Genomic DNA, 19,629 nt, shown 5'->3' on the forward strand with positions numbered 1-19,629 from the left:
ATAGTAGCACAATGCTCCAGAAAGCTCCCTCTGTCTTGTGGAAGAAAAATGGAATGGAGAAGGATGTGCCTTTGTCTTGAGTGTAATCAATGGCCACTCCAGTCTTGGAGGAATTCAGTATGTTCATTTGTGCTAAGATATTAGTGACTTTCTATGACCCTAAGAGCATTATTTTTGTTGTTACTGTTGTAAATGAGGATTGGGAGAATGGAAGATGGCCTCAGTTTTGGGGTGAACCCTCAAACCATACCATATAGGTATACATTTGCTGAGGTTTGAGACTGGCTGACCTTTCCTTCTCACAAACCACAAGTAACTGAGAGCTGTTACCATCAGACGAATTCTTTTCCGTCCATCTGTCTAGGTAAATAACAAGAAGGGCCTTTATTGTGAGTTGTAAAGCTTGTCCTGAATGAGAAAGTGGCTGCTTTTCAATGCTTTGGAAAGATAGTAGGAGCTGATGATAAAAGAGAGGAAAATGAAGGCCACCTCCCATTCATTTCCTCCATTTGGATCAGGAACTATTAACATGTAAGTCAAACCTTGAAACATTCAAGCAAAAGTGGGAAAACAGGATAAAGGCTCTTTGAGGCATAACTAGTGTTTGAGGAGGGGTGGGAGGTCGGGGGGAATATCACTGTCCCCAGGAAACAATATTGCTTTCATCAAAAGGAAAAAGAAGAAAAAAGTTCTCCAGTTTCCTATGTCCCGAGGCTGAGTTTAATTAAGGCAAGAAAGGGCAGAGAGAAGTGATAAATAAAACAAAACCTAGATCTGTAGGAAACTGCCCTAGAGAATTTAGGGGAGTGGAAGGCTGGTAATCATCGTTACATGAGGGATGAGCGATGTCAAGGGTAGGGGATGTCATGTGGACAATATAACGGAGCACCAGATGGGAGGAGATAGTAAAACCCAGACACCTTTTATAATAGCAGAACGGGGATGCAGGGTGCAGGCACGAGTGCTGGTTCTTCGCAGTTTGACAGAACGGGTCCTTGATGTCTCCCTCTTCATCAACCTGTGTGATGAAACAAGTGGTACCCACAAGGTGATGCCCTTGGCCCAGGGCCACTTCAGTTTCACTGGAGTCATGAGAGAGGAACACTGAGTGATGTATGGTAAGGATCACACTTCAAATGATCTTGGGGAAAAGGCAATGTGGGCAAAAACATAACCAAAGGCATCTGGAGCAAACGAAAAGCCAAGTTTGTCAAATGCAGGACGGCAGCCACAGGGTTGGACTGGGTGACTTCGGGCAAGCCACAGTTTCACTATTCATGAGTCAGTAAAGGAATGTGGCTCAAGTGCACCTACCTCATTGCTAAGAGGGTTAAATGAGTTAATATGTGTAAGACACTTAAATAGCACCTGGCACCCAGAAAATGCAATGTATAAAAGTTTTTAACCTGTTGTAATGAAAATTGTCTACCCAAGTTTTGGGGGCATCTGGGGACTCAATTTGAGATAGTCGCTCATGTCAGTGATGAAACATGTCCCTAGGAAGCTCTGAGCCATCTTATGGAATAGTCTAGAGTCAAAGGAGTGAGAAATCAACCCTAGCATCCAATGGGGATGGGGAAGATCAGGATGGTAGATGGGTGGCTGAGCCCTGAGTCAAGGGAGGACTGGGGGAGACACGGAACCAGAGCTGGTCTGGATGAAACTGGGGGCGATGTGTAAGCTCTGAGTAGGCAGTGATTTGTGTCACTTTGTTCATTGCTCTAAGCCCAGTGCCTAGAACAGTGCCTGGTACATGGCTAGCCCTCCCTAAGTATTTGTTAAGTAAATGATTGAAGTGTTGAGTGGGCAGCGGGCATGTCCTGGTGTAAAGGAACAGAATCAGGATGGACAACTGTTATAGGGAAGTGATTGCAAAGGCCAAGGTGACTCCCACAGCAAGGAGTCTGGGCTCTTTGGTGTGTCTAGACTTAGAAAGTCCTGAATTTGAGATAATAGGAGAGACCCAAGATAGGATTAAAGCAGCGGAAAATAATATTTCTGGAGAAGCAAAGAATATCTTGAGTGCTCAGAATCATTGAGCTAAAATAAGGAAGTTGGGGAACATCAATTAATATCTTTCTCTCTCTCTCCCCCTCCCTCCTGCCTTTCCTCCTTCCCTTTGGGTCTGTCTTTCATCTGCCAATGTACTCTGACATAAAGGAGGTGGTTGTCACCCAATTTTTCTCTCTTCTGTGGATGGAGCAAGGACACAATCAGTGAGTTTATGGAACTGTTAAGAGGTTTCATGTAGCTTTAAAGAAGAATTTCTTACCAGCAAGGAGGGCTAGATCCTGAAATCTGTTAGTTACACAGGCAAGTGGGGAAAACCTTCAAGCTCTAAGAGATCTATTCCAGAAGCATAAAGTCTCCATTCTCTAGAATGTTCTGTGATCCCACGTGGAAGGGAGTGAACAAGGAAAACTTGTGAGGGGTCTCTACCTGGGAGGAACGTAAAGATGACTCAAAGATCTGCAGGCTTACCACATGGAACTGGGTGGTGGGAGGGAAAGGGCTGAAGTCCAAAGACCAGGTCTAGGCAAATGGCAGCCTTCTCTTTTCTGCAGACCAAAGAATCCTTGGTGTTTTTGTGGTTAGTTGATTAGTCTGAGTTTTTAGCCTGTTTGGGATATTGGGATAATGATGTGTAGGATGGTGGTGGTGGTGGTGCTGGTGGTGGTGGTCTATGTGTAGGTGTGAGGATGTGGTGTATGTATGTGGGTCTGTATGGATATGTGTGTGTGTGTGTGTGTGTGTGTGTGTGTGTGTGTGTGTGTGTGTTTGTGTAGATGAGAATGAAAAAGAGGGATCTACATTTTCAAATGCTGCCAACGTGCTTAGAGATCCTCATTGTGGGTTTCTATGGAAACACGTCTTTTCGGAGATTCTGTCTCTGAAAAAAAATGGCAGGATCCTGGAGAAAAGGGCATGGATACACCCTTGAATATCTTTTTGTACTCTACCTATTTTTGTGCATTTGTGAGGGCAAGCAGGCTAAAGGAGTGATCAAAATACTCAGAAATATTTTAATAGTAATTTTAATTAAAAAAAGGAGGACACTGGTCATTTGGCTTTTGTGTGATACTGTGTTCACACAGCACAGAGGTTATTCCCAAGATTCTCTCTTTGATTTCTTACTTTACTTCAGCCTGTGTACCAACCAATTCTTGTTAAATATTTATGGACAAGATTAAAGACTTTATAAAACTTAGCAGCTGGCAGCTGTCCTCGCCTAAAGGATAAAGCACAGAGTTTTCATTTTAATTGGATAACTATGTGACCGAAATATCTAACCCCCAAGGGAAATACAGGAATTAAAATATGTAAAGCAATTTTTAAAAGAGAAAATCGCCTTTTACATTTTGTAGTTTTTCTCTCCTCGTGCAGTTTGTGTGAAGGTGAAGTTACAGTGTTGTCTTTTTTTTTTCATTGAAGTATAGTCAATTTACAGTGTCATCTTTTTATCGTTTCTGAAGGTTGAAGACATATTTCAGTGCTTCAGAATGTATCCTAGTAAGATTCAAGTGGTGAAAACAAATTTTGGTCTTTGTTGTGACACAGAATCGCTCATCATGTTTCACTTCCAAGAATTTTTAATACAGCCGTCTCATGACCAAGTTATAAAATCAGAGAGCAAACTAAAAAGTTCTAGGGGGTGGAGGGACCCATTAAACTGGCTGTTTGACATTGAATGAAACCAAAGCAGTTGAAAGACTGATTTTTCTGTTTTCAAGCCAGTGATTGCCTGATGTTGAAGAGCCATACTCTTTGTTTTGAGCTCCTGGTGATAATCTGAAAGTCCCAGATGTCCTTGGTCAAGTCACTTCTTCCCTGGGGGTCCGATACTCAACCATAACATGTGGGGCTGGGACGAAATATTTCCTGAGTTTTTTTTTTTAAGGGCCTAAGTGTCTAAGTCAGGATTGGCAAGCAAAGGACCATGAACCAGATCCGGTCTCCTGCCCTGCAAATTAAGAATGACTCTTTACATGTTTAAATGGTTGGGGGAACATCAAAAGAAGATTCATATTTTGTGATATGCAAAAGTCATACAAAATTCAAGTTTCAGTGTCTGTAAAGTTTTATTGCAATACAGCCACGCTCATCCGTTGACACAGTATTGTCCATGGCTGTTTTCACACTACGGTAGCACAGCTGAGCGCTCGGGACAGACATCCTACGATCCTCTAAGCCTAACACATTCACACTCTGATCTTTGCAGAAAAAGGTTGCCAACTTCTTTTTTTTTTAAATTAAAGTATCGTTGATTTACAATATTGTATTAGTTTCTGGTGTACATCATAGTGATTCAGTTATACATATATACATATTTCTTTTCATATTTTTTTCATTATAGATGGTTACAAGCTATTGAATGTAGTTCCCTGTGCTATGCAGTTACCAAGTGCCCCCTCCTCCGTCTAGTCTGGTCGTAACCTTCTTATCCCAGTGGATGCGTCTTCTTCCAAGTCCCCAGTGCATCCTTTCCTTAGACTCAATGTTCTGTCCTGGAGCTCCACTGGACCATAAGCTTCTTGAGGTCAGGGATGGTGTCTTAGGCCTTTGTGTCCCTGCAGCACTGAGCTGGGTGCCTCATGAAAGCAGTGGACATTTGCGGTGAAAAATTACATGGAAAAAAATTCCGTTTTAGCAATTTACCTCATCACCTATATTCTGAGCACCTACTATGTGCTGAAGCCAACAAGAACACACTGAATGAATGCAAAGCTGTTTATGCTTATTTCAGCAGAAAAGGGGCAGGTTTGAATGGAGATATAACATCTAGGAACTGTTATCGAGCTAAACTTGGGTCTGCTTGCCTGTGCTCAGTAAAGCCAATCTACCGATACTGAGCAAGGAGTCTGGGTAGCTAGGATTTAAAAGACCCAAATTCCTTGAAGGCTTTCAAGGAAAGGTTCTTAAAAACAGGGGAGTTATAGAGTACATTATCAGCTCATGGGTATTGTTCTGATTGGTTGGTGGTGAGGTCATCAGGAGTGAACATCATCAACCTTTTGGTTCCAACCAGTCTGGGGTCCACACGTTTTTGGGCAGCCTACAGTTAACTTCTTCCACCTTGAGCAAAACAGCTCAAGGACGTGGCTCAGAGTATTATCTATTGCCCTTGAGAAGGAACTAAAGGTACTTGATTTTGTTTAATGGCTAGACTATTATTGTTTTGTCCTGCTTGACTGTTTCCCTTTCTTTCTGCATTTTCTCCTTTCTCTGATTAAATGTACTCTTTGGAACTCGGGGAAGGCCTAGAGGACTAAAGTTTTTCTCCAGACAAGAGGCAGGTGGAGGACATGGTGAGGGGATCTGTTCTGGGAAGGCCCCATAGGGTCCTGCTCTATTACAGAATGACATTAAAAAAAAAAAATAGAAGTACAGTTGATGTACAATATTGTATAAGTTACAAGTGTGTAAATAGTGATTCACAATTTTTAAAGGTTATACTCCATTTATAGGTTATATTCCTCCTATTGTACAATATATCCTTGCAACTTATTTTATACTTAATAGTTTGTACCACTTAGTCCCCAACCCCTATGTCGCCCCTTCCCCTTACCTGTCCCCAGGACAGTGTTTGTTAAAGAGATGCCCAACCCACAGCCTCCAGGAAGCTGCAAGGAGTCAGGCCAAGCGGTGAAGCGTCTGAGCTCCGAAATCAATAGATCTGTGTTTTCAGTACCAGTTCTGTCCGTGACAAGCTGTGCACCCTTGGGCGTTTACTTAAGTTCTCTGAACCTCAGTTTCGGCCTTTGTAAAATCAGAGTAAATACCAGCACATATCCCAGAGGACTGTCCTAAGTGTTAGATGAGAAAATGCACCTAAAGCCCTTCTGAGACAGCAACCACACTCCTGATGCTAAGGCAACAGAAGAGCTACCCCACTGTGATTGCCTTTTCGTGACAGGCGTGCTTGTCAGCTCAACTGTTGACGTCTCAATTTACTCTGTGGGTGGCTCGTGTGGACATTTGGGAGGGAAGAGGTACAGGAGAAAATCTGAGAAGTCCTGTTCCCCTCCCTGCTCTCCCACACTTCCCTGCCCCAACTTCTGCCCCTACATCATGGGCAGTGGCAAAAGCCTCTTCTGTTTGTTTCTTCAACAAAGCCTTTGCCATACTGGGGAAAGCTGGTTCCGGCATCCATCTGTGACAATCTGTGGCAGTGCCGGGTGGATGGACCACACGTTTATGAGGCTTCCGAGCTGCACAGGATGGGACCCGGGCCTCTGCTACGGTCCAGGCCCCTGATTCCCGCTCCATGTGCAGGGTGGCCTGGGTGCTTGGGTTGGGGACACCTGTTGTCCCTAGCTGGACTCTAGGCACAGAAGACAATGTAGACCGTTTTGAACATTTCCTACGTGCCAGACAGTGTTCCAAGCACTTTGTAGGTTTTCTCCCACTGAACACGCACAACCCCACCGATTTTAGAGGTAGGGAAATAGATGGAGAAAAGTTAAGTAACCTGCTCAGTATTACACAGATGGCAGAGGCAGGAATTAAACCTAAACTATCTGACTCCAGAAACCAGGCTGAGACAAACTCAGTGGCTTGGTGTTTTCCAGCTACAGAGTTCGTTCCAAAGTTTCTTGCAAAAGTGTGCAGCTTCAAGTGAATACTTTTGACTTGGCTGTTGTCATTCAGATCCCCAGCTTTGTTTTCTCAGGTGAAAAAAAAAAACATCCAACTGAGAAAGAGTCACACTTGGAGTCATCTGGAAACTAATTTAATAGCTGTAATTGTCCGTTAGCAACGAAGCCCTTTCTCACTTTGTGCTCCTGGAGCCTTTATTTCTGAATGTGGGGTGGCGGGGGAGGTGGGGAGCTGGAGGTGGGAAGCTGGATGAGCTGTGAAAACTAGTGGATTTTCTCTGATGTCTAATCCACTAATTATGCAGGGCGAAATTGGATCACGCTTGCAATTCAGTTTTTACTGTTTGCATTAAGAAATGCTGTTGGCAGAGTCGTGTGCAGGAAAAGGGAGAAGGACATTGCAAATCATTACTTAATGTGAGCAGAGTGAATGGTGGTTTTATTGGGCGAGGAGGGAGCTGGGCAAGAGGCTGCATGTGCACGGCTCGATTTAGCTAATGCAGCTGCGGCAGTGATGACGGCAGTGGCAGCGGAGAATATTAAGGAAAGGAATGTGGTAAGGAATTTGAATATAAGTCATAATGACTGCTCTGTGTCTGCATACCAGATGAGGAGTAAAATGCAATACGTGAATTCTTTTTCATTGAGTTTAAAGGAACTGTCACCCTCAAATTGGCTCTAATGACAGAAATTTTAGAGAGTTGATAAACTTTTGGATGAAAACCACAGGGCTCGCCAGCCTTTGGACCTTTCCTTGGGTTTGCTCAAAGCCAAAGGCAACCTGCTTCTCTGTGTCTAATAGTGCTTGTTTCTGTCAAGGAATTACTTTTATGTCCCAAATATCTTGAAGCTACTTGGGGGCGTCCGTTGGTCCAGTCTTCAAGGCAAACCAAATGCCATCAAATGCTAACATTCTAAGGAAAACACCAAGAAGGTGAATTTCTTTGACTTAGAAAAGAGAAAGACACAGAGTGGACGGAGCCCTGGGTGGAATGTGTGTGGGGGAAGTAAAGTTTTCCAGAAAGGTTTTAAGATGTTGAGCTGGGATTGTCCACACCCAGTACTTTTACTTACTCCTCTCTCACTGTCTGTCTATCTCTTTCTATAACTTCTTCCTAGAAATGATAAAATCGTCTTTCAGAAAGAGGCTGGACTCAAAGCCAGTAGTTTGATTTGGGGCCCCGCTGACACCGTTCTCTATGCGGGACAGTGTGTTTCCGCCATCTACCCATGAGCAGGTGGTACCCGCTCTTCCAGTTTCAAGAATGAAAAATGGCCCCAGGCGTTACCAAATACCCCACCGTGAGAAAATTGCCCCTGGTTGAGAACCACAGGTGTAGCCAATCTCTACATGGGTGTGGGTGTAGCCCCCATGGAGGATGGGAACTGGGGAGACAGAGGAAGTCTGGTCCTTGGGTATTTCCCCCAGCCTTCCTCAGACTTAAGAGGTTTCCCAGAAGTTTACTCAGAAGCTGACTGCATTTTCATTCCTTCTCCGGGAAGGATTTGCCTTTGGTAACTCTATGCTTAACCTTTTGAGGACCTGCTAGCATGTTTTTCAAAGCAGCTGCACTGTTTCACACAGGAATTTGCAAATGCAATTTCCTTTGACCCTTTCTCCCCTCACCTCCTCTTTCATAACTTGTCCCAGATACCACTTCCTCAGAGAAACCTTAGCTGACCTTCAAGACTAGTTCAGGCCTCTTTATTGTATGCCCTCATCACAATAAAATTTTTGGTATGTAAATATTTGATTAATTAACTTTTGTGTAAGTGTTTTCTATTAACTTTGAGACTCTTTGTGCCTCAGTTTACCTATTTAGGTATTGATTTGTAAAACAGGGGTAGTACTGTCTAAATTGCACATGAGAATTCTGGACTTCAAATGTCTAGCATCTCAAGGCCTAGTACATAGTAGGGCTAAAAATAACAGTTATTTTAATATTCTCTGTATGGACTGTAAAACCAGAACCATGATTGCATAGTGAATAAGCATGAAGCAAACATAACTGGGTTTCCCACAGTTTTTTTATTTTTATTAATAGCTGTTTGCTACTTGCTTTATGTTTTGTTGCTCAGGAACATTTACCAGCAAACAAAGTGGTGACAGAGGCATAGGAGACTATGCTGGGAAGAAGATGTACACAGAGGAAATTCTATTTGTTAATTTATTTGAGTTTGGCAGTTTATTTGAATTGTGAAAATGACCAATGTTTGATTTTAGAAGGAAAGACTGTGGTTTACTTTAGCTAAAGGAACCAGAGGACTGGGTGAGACATACTTTATAAATCATGATTACTAACAACATATACAGAGATTTTTTTTTTTTTTTTCTGATTCTTTTGCACATCCATTAGTCCCTGAGATGCCTGAAGAGCCAATCCTCACATTTGCTTTGGCTTTTTTCCCCCTGAAGCTTGGCCACGGCTAAAGCCAATTCCCCAGCATGGCAGTGATTCTCTCCAGCTGTGAGCTGAGCTGTCTGATCTGTTTCTCAGCAGCTCTGCATGGGGTGGCTCTGCTGAGGAGAAACCACAGAGAATCATTTGGAGGTGAAGGTTGGCGGCATCTCATCTCTTGCCCACATGTGCAGCTTTGGTGTAAGTATGCTCCAGACAGTGCCAGCATTGCTAAGAGATTAAAGGGGAAATGCTGGTCAGGGGCTGTCACAGGGAAGAACAAATCTGACTCCATATTGGATCTGTCTTTTGCTTTACTCTTTGTATTCTACTGCTTTTGCTACAAGTTGAACACTAAATGGATGCTGCATATAAACTTAAATTATACATAATGGCCCATCTCTGGGAACCCTACCTACCAGGTAATGAACATTAAGCTAAAATACCTTTGTTTAACATCCTGACCAGGCCGATCTGTGAATGACTTCAGAAAGGAAGGAATTAACACATCCCCTCTGGAGGCTGACCAGAAGCAGGAAATGTTTGATTTTACTCCTTCTCCCTTTAGCATAAAAGAAGCGTGAATTCTAACTCAGGTAAGATGGTTCTTTGGGACACTAGTCCACTATCTTAGTCTGCTGGCTTTCTGAATAAAGTCACTTTCCCTTGCCCCAACAATTTGTCCATTGACTTCTTGGCCTGTGGAGTGGTGAGCAGTATGAGCTTGGACTTGGTAACAGGGCTAGTAGTTGGTGTAGGGACTGTTGACAGCCCTTTGTGACCTGGAGAGTGAGGAGTTGGGATCTTGTAGTCACAGTTGAGGGAAGGCAGATCAGAGCTTTGAGGGTGCTTCCCATTGCTAGAGTCTAAGGCTTTTCTAGGCCTAATGCTGGGAGAGTGCAGAATAAGTTGGGGGAATACTCCTTTCTATCCAGGAGCTGCCATAGGAGAAGTAGTTTATTGGGAACCATCCTTGGGAATATCCCAGGCTGATGTACCTTTGTCCCTCTGGCCTCATTCTCTTTGTCTTCCAAGTCTTCTACTGAGTGCCTGGCGGTGTCAGGAACCCCAGGCTCCCTGCTAGTCCTTGGCCTGTAACAGATGCTGTTGGTACCTGCCCAGATGCCTGATGATAACCACTCTGGGCTGTCTCCCTCGGCCAATGTAGCTTCTCAAAAGGAGGTGGTCCCTTGCTGTCCCTACCTCTTCCCTCTTCTTGCCTCAAGGTGGGACCAACCATAAATTAGACTTAAGCTCATCTCCAGCTGAGACCACATCCTTATCTTTTCCCCCTGTCCTATCCTTCCCTCTGTCTCCTTTTCTCAGAAGCATTCTTTCATAAACCATTTGAATAAGAATCCTTGTCTCAGGCTGTGCTTCCAGGAAGCCAAGATGGTGTCCAGGCTCAAGCCTTCCTTCTGTTTTCTCTTCAATTAGGACCTGGCCCAGCTTCAAACTTCCAGTCTCTGGTAGGTAAAGATGGGTCATATTAATAATTAATCATAAATAAACCCTCCTAGTATATTTGCAGGCTAATGTGTTACTCTTTCCTGATAACATAACATCACTAAGAATTTATTTTTAGGACTTGCTTAAGTAGTGATCCCAGTGGGAAAATACCAATGGAATTGGACGAGTGTGGCTGACAGGAAGTACCTGCAGGAAGAAGGAAGGGATGCTTTTGGTCAGGGGGCCTCTTAGCATCCATTCCAGAAAGATGTTCTGAATCACCCTCACCATCTGCAGTGCACTGAGTGTCTGTGTCTCTCCAGATTCAAATGTTAAAATCTTAATCCCCAAGGTGATAGTATTAGGAAGTGGGGACTTTGGGAGATAATTAGGTCACAAAGGACGGAGGGGAGAGCCCTCAAGAATGGGATTGGTGACCTTATGAAAGGGATCCCAGTGAATTCTCTCTGCTCTCTACCAAGTGAGGATGCAAGGAGTAGTCAGCAGTCTGCAACTGGAACAACCTGGAACAACCTGGAAGAGGTCCTTCAGTAGAACCAGACCGTGCTGGCAACCTGATCTTGGACTTCCAACCTCCAGGACTATGAGGAATAAATTTCTGTTTATAAGCCATCTAGTGTATGTGGTACTTTGTTTTACAGCCCAGACTGATCAAGACCCTATCCCTGCCCATCAGTGAATTGAACTTTCCTTCCTTGATCTAATGAGTACTGCACTTATCATATTGCATGGCAATTTTTTGTTTTCTTGACAGTCTCCTCACCTAGACTGGGGGTTTCTGGGGAGCAGAGGCATCTCCGACTCTTCTCTACATCCCCAGAGCCCAGCAGAGTGCCTGGAACCTGTATGAACTCAAGTCATGCATGTGACTGATACAAGCCCACCTCCTTCCCCTCCACTTTCACATATATTGGGACCTGACATTTTGGGTGGGATAAAATGTTTAGAATATCAATCAGTTGGTTTCTTCTTGGTATTTCCCAAATTTTGAGACTGCAAAATGATACCGTAGGTTGAGGGAGAGAATAGAGAGAGAGGTGATAAGAACTGGAAAGCTGGTGGGTCTCTAAAACAGGTTGGGAGGGATGATGGTCAGGGCAGAACCCAAGACAGACTTTGATCCAAGAGCAGTGAGGGCCAGTGCCATCTTTCCCTAGTGGGTTCTCTAGGAGGAGGTGAGACCCAGAGGAGATGCAGGGCATGTCATGAGTCTAAGCAGAGAGGTCTTACATAGAAACTCGGTGTTTCCTGGGAACTAGGTCAATCTAGAGGCAACAGACACTTTCCTATACACCCAAGGGGTCCAGGTGTGGCTAAAACTCAGGGGCTCAGTGGGTAGAATAAGTTAGGACTTGACATCTCCCTGATCTTACAGACCAAAGGCTAACCAGATGGAATAATGCCCTTGAAGAGGAACAACTCCCAGCTCACAGAAATTGTTTTGCCCTTCTTGTGGATTAGGGAGTCAAACAAAAATAAAGTTGAGTTACAGAAAACATTTTAAAGGTTCCATTTAATGCACAGCTCAATTCTGGGCCAAGACTTTCATTTACTTTATGCTGAGAAGTGAAAGTGAAAACTCGGGGCAAATCAATCAATGTTGTCGATCAGCAGTGGACATAAGGGTCAGGGAGATGTAGGCTAAAGGAGGGCCTGGGGTCTGGGGCATAGCTTAGACGGGATTTCAAGGGCCCAGTGAAGTCAGGATGGAGCCCTTGAGGTGTATATCGGTTGCCAATGAGGGCAGGAGGAGAGGAACACAGTAGGTGATCTCATCTCCTGGGCTATTTTGATTCCAAGCACACCACCCATGAACATCTTATAAGCATAATAGGGAGGCTCAGACATTTAAGAAAGTCAACCAGAGGAACTCTGATGCAGAGGTATCCCCAGGCACTGTCAGGGTGGGGAGGATAAAACTGCTGTGGCTGTGAAAACTGAAAGCCATGCCAAGAACTCTCTTGCCTGGAGTCAGAAAGGCAGCCTGGAAAACTTCACTTAATAAATCTAATCATTATTTTTTTTCCCTCGGATATTCTTGAGCAGATTCAAGACTTCTTGGAGAAATGGATATCAATACATAGAAATAAATACCAGCACACAGACATAAATGCACACAGATAAACACTCACATGCAGACATAAATATAAAGACACCATCACTGATTACAGCGTGGGGGGTTCTATATATAATTTCACATATATTATCTCATTTTGTTTCTCCCTTCGACAATGAAAGATGAATGATATTAATCTGTTTTTACGCAAGAGGAAATTGAGGCTGAGAATGGTTAAATAACTTGTCTGGGGTCACAAAGCTAGAAAGGGTTAAGCTCTTTCCACACATTGTACATAATCAACACTGACCCTTCTCTATGTAGTTATGGTGGGTGGATTTATTTGAATGACCACCCCCACACAATTCTCAACCCTCATCATTTAGCTCATTTTAATTACTTTATCAACATTATTGGCAAAAGCCATGTGGGAATGATCCTAACATAACTGTATGAAATAGAGAGGCAGAAGGTTTGGAGAAACGTTATTTATATGTGTGTGTGCACGCACACACACGTACATTTGCACCAAAACAGGTACACATGTTGTGTTTCACACACGTGGAAATAGAAACTCTGAGAAGAAAAGAATCTGCGCAAGGGTTCAGGAACCAAGGCCAGGGGGACCCTAGAGTGCCTCTACTTGAGTGATGGAGTTGGTCTCCAACCCAGTCTAGAACTGAGAGGCTGCCCAATGAGAGGGCAGGGAGCTGTTCAGCTTGCTAACTCTTCCTGAACCAGCTCTCAACTTGAGAATCTGACTGCAGTGTGACTTTTCAGAACATCAGATATCTCTGCCTTAAAATGAAGGCACAGGTAAATTTTCCTAAGCCAAATTGAAATGGATTTTGGATTATCTCCTATTGTTCAGAAAGAGCCTCTCTGCACTGGTTGCTTTGAAGTTTCCTGGCCTCCCAGTGCCCTGAGTCTCCTTTGCTCTTGAGAGTGCCCTATTGGCCCTCATTCCATCCCTGACCAGGTAGGTCCATGGGCTGACCCGCCCTCTGCCAGGCCCTGAGGTACAGACAGGACCTACGTATTGCCCTCAGAGCATCAACCCAGCCCTTGCGTCTCTCGTAAGAATGAATCTTGGAGACATTAATATATATTTTTGTTACATACATTTTAAAAAATAAAAATACATTAGAAATATAAATATATTCACAATCACCCACATACCTTCCACCTTGATTTATTTATTTTTTTAAGAAACATTACAAATATAATTGAAGTTCTTTATGTATCCCTTCTGATTCCCATCTTCTCCCAGAGGCAAGTACTATGGCGATGTTTATAACTATTCCATGTGTATTTCACATTTTTATGATATATTTGTTAGCATATGGAAGGACCCCTAAATTTGGAAGCCCACCAAAGTGTGGGTCCTCATTGCCGGCTGTGAAAGAAATTGCACAGCAGAGGCAGAGGGACGAAGTGAACAGCTGCGTTATTGCTCAGAAGGGGAAATGGAAGGAAAGTACTCCAGCAGGGTGAAGGGAAGAAAAAGCGCTCATGTGAAGAAGAGGTGCTGGAGCCGGGAGCTGTCAGCCAAGATGGGCGGTGGAGACAGCTCCGGCCCAGGCCGGGCCAGGTGGACTTTTATGAGAGGCTTCTGCCATCATGTCCCTGTTCTGGGTGTGATGGAGCCAATCAGTCACTGTGTGGGCTTTTCTGGTGATTGTCATGGCAATCGTCAACTGTCATGGCGCTGGTGGGTGTGTCACTTAGCATGCTAATACATTACAGTGAGTGTATAATGAAGCTCAATGTCCACTGGAAGTCAAATCCTCCACCATTTCGGACTCGGTGGGTTCTAACCAATTCTTGTTTTATCTCTGCAGCTGCCTCCTGAGACTTAGAGAATGTTGGGCCAACTGATGTCCTTCAAAGTCCAACAACCCCCATTTCTGGGCTCTCAGAGGTCTGCCTGTGATCCCTCAACAGATAAAGTACATTCCTTACTCGACGTTTCTCCTAATAAACCAATAGCCCTAGATAATGCCTAATCTTGAAAGAGCTCAAGCTGGCTTATTTCAGCCTACCATGTCAGAGTCATAAACCCTACTGCCCTTCACAGACCCTAAACCTCTTACCTCACCCACAACCAATCAGAGACTTGTGCACAAGCCGATCAGACACCTTGTGACCCGACCTGTTAAAAGACCCCAAAAACCAACACTCATTGCTCACACAGGTACCTCTCCTCTGTGTGGCCCACTGTTACCTATGACAGTGTAACTTAATAAACTCCTTTCTATTCCCATACTTTAACTCTGGTAAATTTTTTACCAACCTGTGCCTCACCGTGTCACAGACAGGCTGCCGCACTAGACCCACAACAGAGACGCGTAATTGTTTTTCACTTGTGGGAGGGGAGGGGTATGATCCTGGAGGCAGCAGCCTTGGAACAAAAAGGAAAGTTGTTTTTACCCAGAATGGCTGTAACCCGGTGCACCCAGCATTTGCCCCCTCCAAAAAAAAAAAAAAACCTAACAAACTCCAAAGATTCTGTTCAGCCATGAAACTTTTAAAGGAAAATGAAGGCGTAATCTCTCAGCTAATCATTGAGATAGGTGGTCAGAATCAACATCACCCGCAGTGCCTGCAGGCTTGTCCTCATCAACTGCTTGAGCCTGCTCTTCTAAGACTCAGGGAGGCCTGTGAGAAGTTGGTTTTTCCGTAAACAAGAGATGGGGGTGGGATGGGGGAGCCCAGAAGGTCCTGCTTCCTTTCATACTCATATTTACATAAAATATAAATTTAAAAGACAAACTCATACTGTGTAGGAATTAAGTTTTATATTTAATATAGACATAATTTATATATGTTACATCTAATTATATAAAATTATATTCATATACAGTATAAACTTTACACTTAAATTAATCATCATTTTAATTAAAAATTAAACTATATATTTATAGAAACATAAACTAACATGTTTATTACTATGTGTAAATGCTGTATGGACATTAACATTTATACTGTATATATTGTATGTAAATTAAAATTTATAAGAGTAGTAGTAAGCTCTTCATATCGTGATGTAACTTGCTTCTTCATTCAAAGCTGTAGTTTCATTTCTGTCTATTTGGATGTGTGTTGTGTCCATCCTTTTATTCTTTTGAATTGCTGTGGAATAGCTCATTACAGAAATATGCCACAATTAATTTAGGATGGTCCTGTGGTTTGCATTGTAGAGTTGTTTGAAATTTTTCATCATTACAAACACTGCTGCCACCCACATTCTTGGGGATATCTCCTCCTGCACACATGTGAATGATTTTAGGACCAATACCTGGATGTGGGCTTGCTTGGTATTGTCAGATTGTTCTCCGAAGAGGTGTGCTTGTCCCACCCCCTCACCCCCAAGAGGAAGGAGATGAGGCCCTCACTTTCCACATCCTTGCCAGCACCAGACCTTGTGAGACTTGCATTTCATTAACAATTGTATGGGTGTGAACTGATTTCTCATTGGTGCTGTCAGAGAGGAAGAAACTTTCCTCTACCCTTCTAGGTTCTTCTGGCTGGTCTAAGAATTAAACTGACAGGAGACAGATTAACAGGAGAAAAATCAAACAAAGTTTAATAATATGTATACATGGGAGAGACCCAGGGAAACAGAATTGAAAAACTCGCCAAAATGGCTCAAGCCCTCACTTTAAATACCATCTTTGGCTAAAGACAAAAGAGGGTGTTGGGGGTAGTGGTTTGTGATTTCAAAGGGGAGGAAAGCAATTCAAAACAAACAAACAAACAAACAAACAAACAAACAAACAACAAAGGGTTTGCTGGGCCACGTAAAGACAATGGGGCAGAGTGGACTCTGAGCTCTAGGTAGTGTTCCCCAACCACACCTTGCCCATATTCCTTGCAGATATCTCTGTGATAGCTCTGTCCCAGGAACAGTCTCTCCAGCAAAAGTTTGTAAGCAATTAGAGGAAGGTCAAGTTTCTTTCTGAGTCCTTTGGGCCTTGACGGTTTTCAGTTTGAAATAATTCATGTACCAAAGAAACATTTTTTTTGGGGGGGCAAATTTTGTTCCCCTGAAGGGCTTCACTCTTATCTTCCTGACTACTGATGACTTTGACAGTCTTTTCATATGTTTATCAAGCCTTGGTGTCTGTGAAGTGCCTTTTATAGCTTTTGTCTATTTTTTTGAGTTATTAATTTATAGGAGTTTTTTATATTCAGGGTTTTAATCCTTTGTTGGCTTTGAACTTTAACAGTGCTTGTTCTGGTTTGTGACTTATCTTTGAGTTTTATTTTTTATGCCTTTTGTTATGTAAAAGTGTTAAATTTTGAGGTAGTAAAATTTACCAGCTGTTATCCTGATGATATATGTGTTATGTCCTGTTTAAGAAATCCATCACCTGCCTCTCACTGCTGACGTTGCTCCATTGGTAAGGTGACATCTGTGGGTACATATGAGAGGTGGGAAGGGGCTTTTCTTTTGCTTTCCAAATTCTTAATTACAACAACAATCCAATAATTAGGCAAGTTCAGGTTTGCTCTAATGATTTCAATTATTTTCTACCATAGGGTATAGTATAGTGCTTCAAGATATGAGTTCTTGAGCGAGACTGCCTGTGTTTGAACCACTTACTTTGGGTGAGTTACTTAAACTCACTCTGGGGATGAAACTATAGTATCTACCTTGTGAGGTTGCTGTGGAGATTAAATTAGTTTCTACATGCAAAGTACTTAGAAGAGTTTCTGGTACATCGTGAGAGCCAATTGTTATATACTATTATTACTGTTAGCACTGTTTTCTCATTATCCTTCCCAGTTTACCCCTGGGCTGGATTCCTAGGGGCTACCTAGAGACATGAGACCTGCCATTTTTTACATGATTCTCTGTGCCTAGACTGAAATCACCTTGGTCTGCTTGGCCATATGCCACCTTAGGGGACTTAACCACTGGGAAGTCAAGAACTGAGAATGCTCATGGTCTAATCATTCCATCTTGTGCTCCAGTTTGCTGGTACCAGACATTTCATCTCCTATAGCTTTCAGGAAAAGTAGAGAATTAAAGGTTTCAGAGGGAAAAGTGTTGTGGGACATAATGGCGGCTGGTCGGTGACATGGTGACAAGAAGTTGGTAAAAGAATTTACCGGAGATGAAGGATGAGAATAGAAAAGGAGTTTATCAGGGGTATGCTGCTATAGGCAACTGTGGGCCACACAGACTAGAGGTGCCAGTGTGAGCCCTGAGGGTCAGTTTTGGGGGTCTTTTAAAAGGTCTGGTCACAAGGTGTCTGATCAGCTTGTGCACAAGTCTTGGTTGTAGGTGAGGTAAGAGGTTTAGGGTCTGTGGAGGTGGTGGGGTTTATGATGCTGATAAGGTGGGCTGAAACAAGCCAGCCTGGGCAATTGTGAGACTAGGCATTCATTACCTAGGGTTATTAGTTTGTTAACACAAACATATCCAGTAAAGAATGTCAGACATCTGAGAGCCCAGAAATGGGAGTCGTTGGACTTTGAAGGACGTCAGTGGGCCCCACAGCAAGTACTATCTGAGTTCAGCCAGAATCATCATCCTTTTGAATCTCCAAAGTGAGACAGGCATTAACAAATTTGACTTGCAAGGATCTCATAATGTGTATCCACTGTGATTGTTTGTCCAGTGCCCCTTTCCAGTCTTCTGGCTTGGTCTCCCTTCATTCTTGTGCTTCTCAAGCAAGCTGCCAAACAAAGCATCACCTCTCTCCCATCCAGAGGGATGGAGATGTTATCCAAATTGGATTATCCTTCTGGCTGTATTAATTTTTCTAAGAGGTGAGCATGCAACCCAGATAGACCAACCAGAGACTATCCCTGGAATTTTTTGAACTTGAGTTACTGGAGAAAAGCCCTTTCTTGCCTGGTGGCAATGTGAAAAGATGGGTCTGTGAGATTCTGGCCAAACTGTTGTGTTATCAGCCCTAGATTTGCTTGGCTGGGACCAGATTTTTCATCTCATACTTTGATGAAACATCTCAGATTTTCCATGCCTGCATGGAAAAGCCTATCAGAGCAAAGGAAGCTGGCCTCAGAGAAGTGAAGAAAAGAGGCAGATGTGGTCCTGGGCGGTACCTGCATTTTATCTGATTTCCTTGGAAATTGAACTGAGAATGGAGCTGGAGGAGTTTTCAGATGTTCAGATCGCATGATTTCCACACCCAGGTTATCAAGCTCTTGTTTTGAGTCTGTGAGTTTCTCCAGGACCTTTATAACCTCCTTTTATCTTTAAGCAGGATCCAGTTGGTTTTCTGCCCCTTGCAATGGCAAGAGTTCTGTCTACTGAAGACATATATATATACAGATAAGATGTATAATGAAAAGATTAAGGGCTTTTCTATCAGTTCTGGGTCCAGATCTTGCTTTTATCCACTTATTAGTTATGTACTTTTTACCTGTGACTCAATCTCTTCATCTGTAAACAGTGGAAGATAAATACTTTGTAGGGTTGTGTTAATAAGACGATGAACATAAAGGACCCAGCAGAGTTCTTTGCACATGGTAGGCACTAATATTTGAGCTATTGCTATTATTGTTTTTATTACCACCACCACCTACTACTACTGCACTAAGTAAAATTTTATCATTCAAATCTTACATGCCAGGCATCTCTATAAACCCATCAGCTTTTTGATCTATGTGCGTGAAGAAAAATAGCTAAAATACAGTGCAGCGCATATGGAAAACAATGTGGAGATTCCTCAAAAAACTAAAAATAGACTTACCATATAATCCAGCAATCCTACTCCTGGGCATATACCCAGAGGAAACTCTAATTCAAAAAGACACCTGCACCCCACTGTTCATAGCAGCACTATTTACAATAGCCAAGACATGGAAATAACCTAAATGTCTATCAACAGATGACTGGATAAAGAAGATGTGGTATATTTATACAATGGAATACTACTCTGCCATAAAAGAGAATAAAATAATGCCATTTGCAGCAACATGAATGGACCTGGAGATTATCATTCTAAGTGAAGTGGGCCAGAAAGAGAAAGAAAAATACCATATGATATCACTTATATGTTGAATCTAAAAAAAAAATCCAAAACACAATGAACTTATTTAAGAAACAGAGGCAGACTTATAGACATAGAAAATA

At 42.8% G+C, this 19,629-nt stretch overlaps 1 long non-coding RNA gene across 15 annotated transcripts in view; it reads left to right on the top strand.

Moving 5' to 3' along the window:
* LOC105076120 (uncharacterized) overlaps nucleotides 1-11,071 on the top strand; it is a 104,108-nt gene extending 93,037 nt beyond the window's left edge. For 12 of the 15 annotated variants that reach the window (XR_012506950.1, XR_012506956.1, XR_012506955.1 and 9 more), the window contains 4 exons: nucleotides 9,098-9,196; nucleotides 9,464-9,591; nucleotides 10,433-10,464; nucleotides 10,927-11,071. This is a non-coding gene — a long non-coding RNA (uncharacterized LOC105076120). Of the gene's footprint in view, nucleotides 1-9,094; nucleotides 9,197-9,463; nucleotides 9,592-10,321; nucleotides 10,465-10,926 lie in introns of all 15 variants that reach the window. The other 3 variants (XR_012506954.1, XR_012506964.1, XR_012506963.1) reach the window with 3 other exon arrangements.
* Nucleotides 11,072-19,629: the final 8,558 nt, after the last annotated feature.

Source organism: Camelus bactrianus, chromosome 5 (genome assembly GCF_048773025.1).
Source record: "Camelus bactrianus isolate YW-2024 breed Bactrian camel chromosome 5, ASM4877302v1, whole genome shotgun sequence".
NCBI lineage: Eukaryota > Metazoa > Chordata > Mammalia > Artiodactyla > Camelidae > Camelus > Camelus bactrianus.